Source organism: Oncorhynchus clarkii, chromosome 15 (assembly GCF_045791955.1).
Source record: "Oncorhynchus clarkii lewisi isolate Uvic-CL-2024 chromosome 15, UVic_Ocla_1.0, whole genome shotgun sequence".
In the NCBI taxonomy this organism is placed as follows: Eukaryota; Metazoa; Chordata; class Actinopteri; order Salmoniformes; family Salmonidae; genus Oncorhynchus; species Oncorhynchus clarkii.
This window is the reverse complement of record NC_092161.1, coordinates 38,012,992-38,022,997: the sequence shown is the minus strand read 5'-3', so window position 1 is coordinate 38,022,997 and position 10,006 is coordinate 38,012,992. Positions and strand designations below refer to the sequence as shown.

At 40.9% G+C, this 10,006-nt stretch overlaps 1 long non-coding RNA gene across 1 annotated transcript; it reads left to right on the top strand.

The window, feature by feature from the left end:
- The first annotated feature begins 6,862 nt into the window (after positions 1 to 6,862).
- On the top strand, positions 6,863 to 7,300 carry LOC139366850 (uncharacterized). The gene is made up of 3 exons (XR_011626797.1): positions 6,863 to 6,955; positions 7,062 to 7,118; positions 7,215 to 7,300. It is a non-coding gene; the product is annotated as an uncharacterized lncRNA (long non-coding RNA).
- The last annotated feature ends 2,706 nt before the right edge of the window (positions 7,301 to 10,006 follow it).

Sequence of the window (10,006 nt, the reverse complement as noted above, 5' to 3'; positions counted from 1 at the left end):
GTCTTAGGTCAGTTAGAATCATAACTTTATTTTAAGAATGTGAAATGTCAGAATAATACTAGAGATAATTATTTATTTCAGCTTTTATTTCTTTCATCACGTTCCCAGTGGGTCAGAAGTTTACATACACTCAATTAGTATTTGGTAGCATTGCCTTTAAATTGTTTAACTTGGGTCAAACGTTTCGGTTGGTCTTCCACAAGCTTCCCACAATAAGTTTACTGAATTTTGGCCCATTCCTCCTGACAGAGCTGGTGTAACTGAGTCAGGTTTGTAGGCCTCCTTGCTCGCACACGCCTTTTCAGTTCTGCCCACACATTTTCTATAGGATTGAAGTCAGGGCTTTGTGATGGCCACTCCAATACCTTGACTTTGTTGTCCTTAAGTCATTTTGCCACAACTTTGGAAGTATACTTGGGGTTATTGTCCATTTGGAATACCCACTTGCGACCAAGCCTTAACTTCCTGACTGATGTCTTGAGATGTTGCTTCAATATATCCACATCATTTTTGAGGATATCACATCAAATAAAACTATAAATAATGTTATCTAGGCCTCCCGGATGGCGCAGTGGTTAAGGGTACTGCAGCGCCAGCTGTGCCATCAGAGTCCTGGGTTCGCGCCTAGGCTCTGTCGTAACCGGCCGCGACCGGGAGGTCCGTGGGGCAACGCACAATTGGCCTAGCGTCGCCCGGGTTAGGGAGGGCTTGGTCGGTAGGGGTGTCCTTGTCTCATCGCGCACCAGCGACTCCTGTGGCGGGCTGGGCGCAGTGTACGCCAGCCAAGGTGGCCAGGTGCACGGTGTTTCCTCCGGCGCATTGGTGCGGCTGGCTTCCGGGTCGGATGTGCGCTGTGTTAAAGAAGCAGCGGCTTGGTTGGTTGTGTATCGGAGGACGCATGACTTTCAACCTTCGTCTCTCCCGAGCCCGTACGGGAGTTGTAGCGATGAGACAAGATAGTAGCTACTACAACAATTGGATACTACGAAATTGGGGAGAAAAAGGGGTAAAATTCAAAAAAATAAATAAATAAATAATCTTATCCTTTACAATTTTAGGGGGTAAGTCAAGTGACAACGAGACATAAACCAATCTGGATAACCCTTCAGCTTTGGATAATAATACTCAACCGTATAACGAAATATCTCTCATCAACCAGAGGTTCAATTAGTTAAAGTTCAATTCAGTCCTTTGTTTTTCATCCTTGCATATAACCATTTCAATATAAGTAACCTTATCTTTAATTGGGATACCAAATACTTCCTGTAAAACACAATCCTTGAATGGAAATAAGACTGACTTACTGATATTCATTTTCAAACCCGAAACTAAGGAAAAGTCTTCAATACAGGAAACTGCTTTATAAACCTCATTCCTGTCTCTTAAAAATATTACGATTCGCCTAGCATTAATAGAAAAAACAGAAATGGACATTTACTATCACAGTGACTAGATGAAGAATATTAAACTTGTATACGTTCACATGAACCAGGGTCTCACAAAAAGAAAAGTTCTTACTAGTTGCAAATAAAAACAGTCCTTTGCACCACGCAAGTGGGTGACCTAAATTATATATATATATATATATATATATATATGCAATTGCAAATAACATTGTACCATAAATTAGTAAAAACGAATAGCCATCAAGCTAACATTAAGTGTCAGTGCGAATTTCCCTGCCATAAAATAAATATATATATAAAAAAAGTTTGGCTCACACAAACAATGCTCTTTCCTCAAGAAATATAAAGTTTTATCAGATGCAAATAAAACTCAGTCCTGCACAACTCACTTGATAAATCCAGCCACAGACGATTCTGAGCTTCTTTGTCAAATGCTGTCAGATCCTCCTTGAACCTTCTTTAAATAGTCATTTTTCCATGTCATGTCCCTCACTGTCCTGGAGATGAATCTCATGATCACTGGTCGTGGTGGCTGGTTGTTTTCCCCATCTCTCAGCCTACCCAGGCGGTGCACTACATCCAGAGAACCTGCAACAACATTTCGCTCCTCCTATTGCCCTGCAAATGTCCTTCACTCTTGCTTTGATGTTCTCGTCAGATTTTTCTGCTATTCCATAAATTTGAAGATTCCATCTCCGACTATACCGGTCATTCTCGTTGACCTTTTGACTCCATTTCAGTGAGTTTCTTCTCCTGCTTTGCAACCTGAATGTTCAATGTTGCGTTTTGCTGCTTCAGAGTTTTTACTTCCTCAGCACTGAAATCAATCGATTTCTTCAGGTTAACGATACTGACAGTGTTCTTTTACACCAAATTCATGATGTTATCTGTACTCTCTTTGATTTTAGCCGTGAGGATGCGGACGATGTTGTCCTGTAGCTGGCTCATTGATGGTTCACTTCTCAGCTTCTTTGGAAGTTGCTCCTTGGTTGGGGTATTCGGGTATGAATCGCATTTACCCCCCTTTTTTACACTGCAAGCATATGAGTGAGTTTCAACAATGCCTCTTTTCTCCTTGGAAGTTTCAACATCCATTATCTCAGCAACAGTTTGGTCATGTCCTGATTACATGCTACTAGCTATGAAGACGTTAGCAGGCTAACTTAACGGCACACGCTGAAACGTTTCGATAGCTAGCTTGTTCGTTGGAAATCGTCAAAAATATGTCAATGGTTTGAATAATTACAAAATTATTCATTGTATGGTTAGATATCATTTTTGTGAAAATAACAAATTGCAACTGCAGTCTAAAACTATAAACTTTGTGAGAAAACCCAAAAATTGTTCCTCAGCTAGAAATGTTCCACCCTCTCATGTCGCCATCTTGACCATGTCACTGATTTCATGGAGCTCTCCTGCACATCATTTACTTCACAAAATCCCGCAAATGTGAAAGCGCCAGAAAGAAACATTGCGAGATTGTAAATATGTGTGAAAGTCAGAGATTTGAAAGCAGACGCTTTCATCAAAAGCGATGTACAGTAATGCGTACATACATTTGACTTTTGAGTGGCCCAGGGAAATTAGACTTTTTCAAGCTTTTCTAAGCAATTTTTGTATCTCTTTCTTTGTAATACTGTATGTATTCAATCATTTCGAATTGATCACTTCCCACTGGGCACATACATCAATTCAATGTTTATTCCACGTTGGTTTAACGTAATTTAATTGAAATTACATGGATATTCTGTCACAGGTCATTTTGTAATCTGCAGTCAATTTAATTATGTTTTCATGTGCCATGATTCTGACATTTCACATATGGTCCTCATAGGATTAGGCTACATAATTACAGTGGTGCAGTAAATGTAATCTCAATTCAATACGAGATGCATATACTGTACATATAGCCATTATAGCTATTAAACCCATGTTCAGTGACTGTAATCTGTGACGCAAGTGGCCTAATATGTTTGTGACGTTCCATGGAACCCACAGTGTTGTTTAAAACTAGATTCTGATTGGCTTGCAGGTCATTCTACAGTGTAAATTATAAATGAAAACGTGCTTTTATATCAGTGTTACAGATTCACATTACTGAACGTGTCTCAACCCGTACCGCGCTTTTATCTGCCTAAAGGTATCTTCACGCACGACTGGATAGGCCTTTTGGATACGCTTGTCCAAGGTATGATCAAGATATGAGATATGCGTCAAGCTATAGCCTACTTTTAATGTTTTAGTTCCGAACTCAAATTACTCCAGTCAAGTGATTCATCATAAAAGTGAGTTGTTTTGACTGAGCAGTCCAATGACCAATGCTGTTTTTGGACTATGAGACCCTCGGCTATATACTATGATGAGCCAATAACATGCATAGATTGTGCATTAGGCATTGCACAAGTTAGTGTCTAGGTCAGAATATAAAGTTGCTACTTCCGTCAACTCAAGTTACTCAAGTCAAGTGATTAATCGTAAGAGTTAGTTGTTTTGACTGTCAAAACAAATAACTTTGATGGAATATTCCAAATTACAATGGCAATTATTCATCACAAATTCACAATATTACTTGTATTTCAATGATTCATCCAGGCCCAAGACATAAAGTCTCCTGAAAGCTGTGTAGCAATCATTCCATTGCTGACCCATAGGATGGTAATCACATACATGATTGGCTTCATCTAGAGTCATGGATACCTTTCATGTGAGTACTCACACACAATATTTTTTTTACATACCTCAGAAGGAAGATACCTCAATATCTGGAAGCACTGTCTCGTGTACAATTGCTAATGCTATCTCTGAAATGTCTAGCAAAATGTTGACTTGATCGTTTCATCAAGACCTTCTCATCACAAGTTGAAACTAGTGGTCAACATTGGGACAATGCAGCCATAAATAACATGGACCAATATTTTCATGGAGGTAAGCACTATACTTCTGATGGGTTTAAAGATTGTATTACATTATCTTACCATAGATATTTTTCCTCTAATTTGGCTCCCGTTCCTCCAACAGTGAGCATGACCTGCCAGCAGAGCTCACTGGAGCAGGGAGACATGCCGTCATCCTTTTGGCGCCTGACAAAGTACACTTTTTCTCTTCTAAATAACACTACAGTAACATCTTCTGCACAAAGTTACATTCCTAATTAGATTGGTGTTAAGTGAGAACGAATCCTAAAGATGGTCCAATGGGCATGGTTTGAAGCCTCTCGTCATCTCAGTGTGTTGAACCACCTGATTTCTTGCAGGCTTGAGATTCAGATCCTGCTGAATGATGTTAAGCATTCGATTAACCACATGCAGGGGACGCTGAACACCATGCAGGGGCAGTGTATTGAGTTGCAGACTGCCATGTCTAAGGTAGTGTCAGATGAGTCTCAGATACAGAAGAATAAGTCTATGATGGTATGGTGATAATGATTGAGATGTGATTATAATAATGATGACTAGCGGTACCCCACCCTAAGGGCAGTAAATCATTGGATCTGATTAATTAAATTCAATGCAATTCAATCTTTGAGGAGTGCAACCATAGAAATACAATGACTTTACACTAATAATAAGCTATTGTCAACTTGCCGTCTATGCTTATCTTGCTCATTGCTCACTGTCAATTGCTGACTGTTACCCTATGAGTGCAACTATTATTGATTTCTCACAGAAAAATTATTTGGTTGCAAATGTACCTGGGGCCATGTAAATAATTGTTAGGCTACTCATTTTGAATCCACCGGTGGCAACTTGTGTGACCATAAAAGTCTGTGCGACTTGGCACAGTAAAATAATTTGGTTACTGACCTGCCCTACATCATTGAAGGCCCTTCAAGTCGAACTAGGAAATTCTGACATACTAACTCGTCATGCAATGACTAACTCGTCATGGAAAGTTTCCCACTTGTGAAGTATTAGAATCAACCAGTAGGAAGCTCTACGCTAATAACGTACATTCATTTTAACTCTGAGGTTCCAAGTTTCCGATGACATGTGAATGCGTCAATAATTCTGTTGGTAATTTTGAATGTTCAGTCAGTGAGCATTATGTGTAATTATCCTACATACTTACATCAAATACTTTATGATAGCATCATCTCCTGTAGTAGCAGTGCCATTCCAAACACAATAAATGTAAAAATGAACAAAGATACAAAATATTGCTAAAGTGAAGAAAATCAGCTCAAAAGTGTAGGAGGAAATGCCCCTGCAGCAGGGAGGCTTACGGTATTATAATATATTGTAGATAACATTAATATAATTTGTGTATTTACAGTATCAGTACACATACAAATGAAAGTATATGCTAGGGAATGATCTACACTGAGTGAACAAAACATTAAGAACACCTTCCTTTTGAGGTCCCCCCCTTAGTGGTGGACCATTGTTGATACTCAGGGAAAACTGTTGAGCTGAAAAACCCAACAGCTTCTGGCACCTACTACCATACTCTGTTCAAAGGGACTTAAATGTTTGGTCTTGCCCATTCACCCTCTGAATGACACACATACACAATCCATGTCTCAATTGTCTAAAAGTCCATCTTTAACCTGTCTCCTCCCCTTCATCTACACTGAGAAGAAGATTTAACAATTAACATCAATAAGGGATTATAGCTTTCACCTGATTAGTCTGTGTCACAGAAAGAGAAGGTGTTCTTAATAATGTTTAATACACTCAGTGTACTATGTGTCAATGATGCTATAGATTCCAAGTGGTTGATTTTTTAGGGAATGACTATATGCTCTATTTTATACCTGCAGATCATCACAGCAGCTGATGTTGCTGTACAGAGGAAGGAGATCCTCCGAGCATCAGGCCTCATCCCTGAACAAAAGGAGTTGATCCTCCTCATGGCCAGTGTCACTGCGCAGAGGAAGGGAATCGTCCCAATGTCCAGCGTCCCTGCACACAGGGAGGGGTTCCTCCTCACAGCCAGTGTCCCTGTGAAGAATGGAAACAATCATCCACAACCACCTCCCATCATCCCCATGGTGGCACCACTGTGGAAATGGGATGGTGGAGCGTGTACTCCACCTGTGGATTTCTATTCCAAGAGAAGAGGTCACTTAAACGTACCTAATTAGTAAAGAAATTACCATTGTGATAGCGTGATGATGTGACTATTTTATGCAGAAATAGTTTGGCGATTGGTCACATTTGTAAGCCCTCACATAATATGCAGGGAATTGTTGATTTTGCAACCAAAACAATGCGATGGCAGAGTACTGGAGTAAACTCCCAGTAATCCCCGTGACTGCGTGTAGGTTAAGATTGGGTTGTAACAGAGTATCAGAGCGAGACGTTCCTACCTGTCAGCTAGTAATTGTTCTGTGTGGTGACATGATCAGAGTGGCCTGACTTCTTCCACTTATTACAGATGTCCGACTTAGATATGTTGAGCATCCTGCTATGATGTCCATTACCAAGCCGGAACACTCCGAGGCCAACCCTCAGTGCCAGACTGGCAGCCGGCCGGCCGGTGGCTGGTTCTTTGGGAGTGGAAGAGTTAATAAGAAGGAGGTTCATCTACCTGAGGACAAAGACAGATCTGTAAGGAACTGGTTATTAACACTATATTCTATGTAGAGACAATTGAGTGGATTAAAATTGGTACAAATTGTGGCTTGCTTCATATTGCTAATATCTTCTTCCTCAGATTGTCTGGGATCCAACTCTGCACAGATGGGTTAACAAAACTGAGCCCAAGGCTGAGGTACACACTTAAATTCAATGAAATTAAAAACAGTGAACAACCATTGTATTTCAACTGTGATAATATTACTAACAATTTGGAAAATGTGTTTTACAGAACAAGTGTGTACAACCACCTCCACGAATGGGGACATATGGATATCAGGAGAACACTGGCAGTGTCCCCAAAGGAGTGAATCCTTACTCTATGAAAGCAAGTGAATATTGCTTTAGAATACATGTGGTTTAACCAAGACCGTGTCAGCCGATCATAGATGTCCCTGGTGGTCTCCTGCTAACACCTTTCCCACTACCAGCAGGTCTATGGGGCAGCAGATACCCTACAATGCATTACAATGATGGGACCAACTCAAAGCCTCAAAGCCGTGGGCCTGGACTGCTTCCTAGACAGCTCTCTGGCTTGCTCCCTCCTTCACACTTTGACCTCATGGCACCAATGGTTGTACCACCTGACACTCTACCCTACTGAGGTATGACTCTGGAAAATCCTTCCAAATTGTATCCATTCATCATTAAATGAGATTTTACTTTAACATAGCAAATGACTGAAGTAGCAAGGATGTTATCTAATTTGTATTTTTGTCCAACAGGCCATTTGCCCAGATTGGATTTGCAATACATATATTTTTTCAGCATTAAAAAACTTCAGCATTAAAAATGTATTAAAAGATGATCTTTCAATTAATCTCTCCTTTGTGTCCTCATGTTCATTAATTTGATGTGTTATATCATCATTTACAATGCTTATTGCTTCTGCATTGCTTTACGTTACAGAAAAGTATATACACTGCTCAAAAAAATAAAGGAAACACTAAAATAACACATCCTAGATCTGAATGAATGAAATATTCTTATTAAATACTTTTGTCTTTACATAGTTGAATGTGCTGACAACAAAATCACACAAAAATTATCAATGGAAATCTAATTTATCAACCCATGGAGGTCTGGATTTGGAGTCACACTCAAAATTAAAGTGGAAAACCACACTACAGGCTGATCCAACTTTGTTGTAATGTCCTTAAAACAAGTCAAAATGAGGCTCAGTAGTGTGTGTGGCCTCCACGTGCCTGTATGACCTCCCTACAACACCTGGGCATGCTCCTGATGAGATGGCGGATGGTCTCCTGAGGGATCTCCTCCCAGACCTTGACTAAAGCACCCGCCAACTCCTGGACAGTCTGTGGTGGATGGAGCGAGACATGATGTCCCAGATGTGCTCAATTGGATTCAGGTCTGGGGAACGGGTGGGCCAGTCCATAGCATCAATGCCTTCCTCTTGGAACTGCTGACACACTCCAGCCACATGAGGTCTATCATTGTCTTGCATTAGGAGGAACCCAGGGCCAACCACACCAGCATATGGTCTCACAAGGGGTCTGAGGATCTCATCTCGGTACCTAATGGCAGTCAGGCTACCTCTGGCGAGCACATGGAGGGCTGTGCGGCCCTCCAAAGAAATGCCACCCCACACCATGACTGACCCACCGCCAAACCGGTCATGCTGGAGGATGTTGCAGGCAGCAGAACGTTCTCCACGGCGTCTCCAGACTGTCACGTCTGTCACGTGTGCTCAGTGTGAACCTGCTTTCATCTGTGAAGAGCACAGGGCGCAAGTGGCGAATTTGCCAATCTTGGTGTTCTCTGGCAAATGCCAAACATACTGCACGGTGTTGGGCTGTAAGCTGTGGACGTCTTACCCCCCTCATGGAGTCTGTTTCTGACCGTTTGAGCAGACGCATGCACATTTGTGGCCTGCTGGAGGTCATTTTGCAGGGCTCTGGCAGTGCTCCTCCTTGCACAAAGGCGGAGGTAGCGGTCCTGCTGCTGGGTTGTTGCCCTCCTACGGCCTCCTCCACGTCTCCTGATGTACTGGCCTGTCTCCTGGTAGCGCCTCCATGCTCTGGACACTACGCTGACAGACACAGCAAACCTTCTTGCCACATCTCGCATTGATGTGCCATCCTGGATGAGCTGCACTACCTGAGCCACTTGTGTGGGTTGTAGACTCCGTCTCATGCTACCACTAGAGTGAAAGCACCGCCAGCATTCAAAAGTGACCAAAACATCAGCCAGGAAGCATAGGAACTGAGAAGTGGTCTGTGGTCCCCACCTGCAGAACCACTCTTTTATTGGGGGTGTCTTGCTAAATGCCTATAATTTCCACCTGTTGTCTATTCCATTTGCACAACAGCATGTGAAATTTATTGTCAATCAGTGTTGCTTCCTAAGTGGACAGTTTGATTTCACAGAAGGGTGATTGACTTGGAGTTACATTGTGTTGTTTAAGTGTTCCCTTTATTTTTTTGAGCAGTGCATTATACACATATATTTTATTTTAAACTTTACAAAAACATATTTTTTTGCTTTTTGGATTTCCAACATTTACTTACTGTACAGACAAGTATATTTTATACATATATATATTTTTTTTAACAATTAAAAAAAAAGTTTTTCATAGACAGAACAAACTATATTTAGATGCATTTTGATTTCCTAAATGTCAATATTTGTATTTTCTGTGTCACGTGTTTATGCCCATTTATGTACATCCTGTATATGTTACCCTTCCAATGAGCTTATCATATAAACTACAATGCGAAAAGTACGGTTTACTTCACTTTAAATCATGTTAGCACAGGTAACAGCCGTTTACAGTCTTTCTTTAGTTTTTCATTCTTACTCTTCCCAATTCACTTCAACTATATTTCTTTATTTCAAATGGGCTTCACCAGAGTACCCCCTAGTGGCTGGAATACAACTGTATTAAGCCCCTTACATATACACCCCCCTGCAAAAGGAAATGTTGTCCCAGTTGTAGCCTAGTATCCAAACTGATATGCCATTTATAGTCTAAAAAAACCCAGCGTTTATAATTTGAGATTCCTG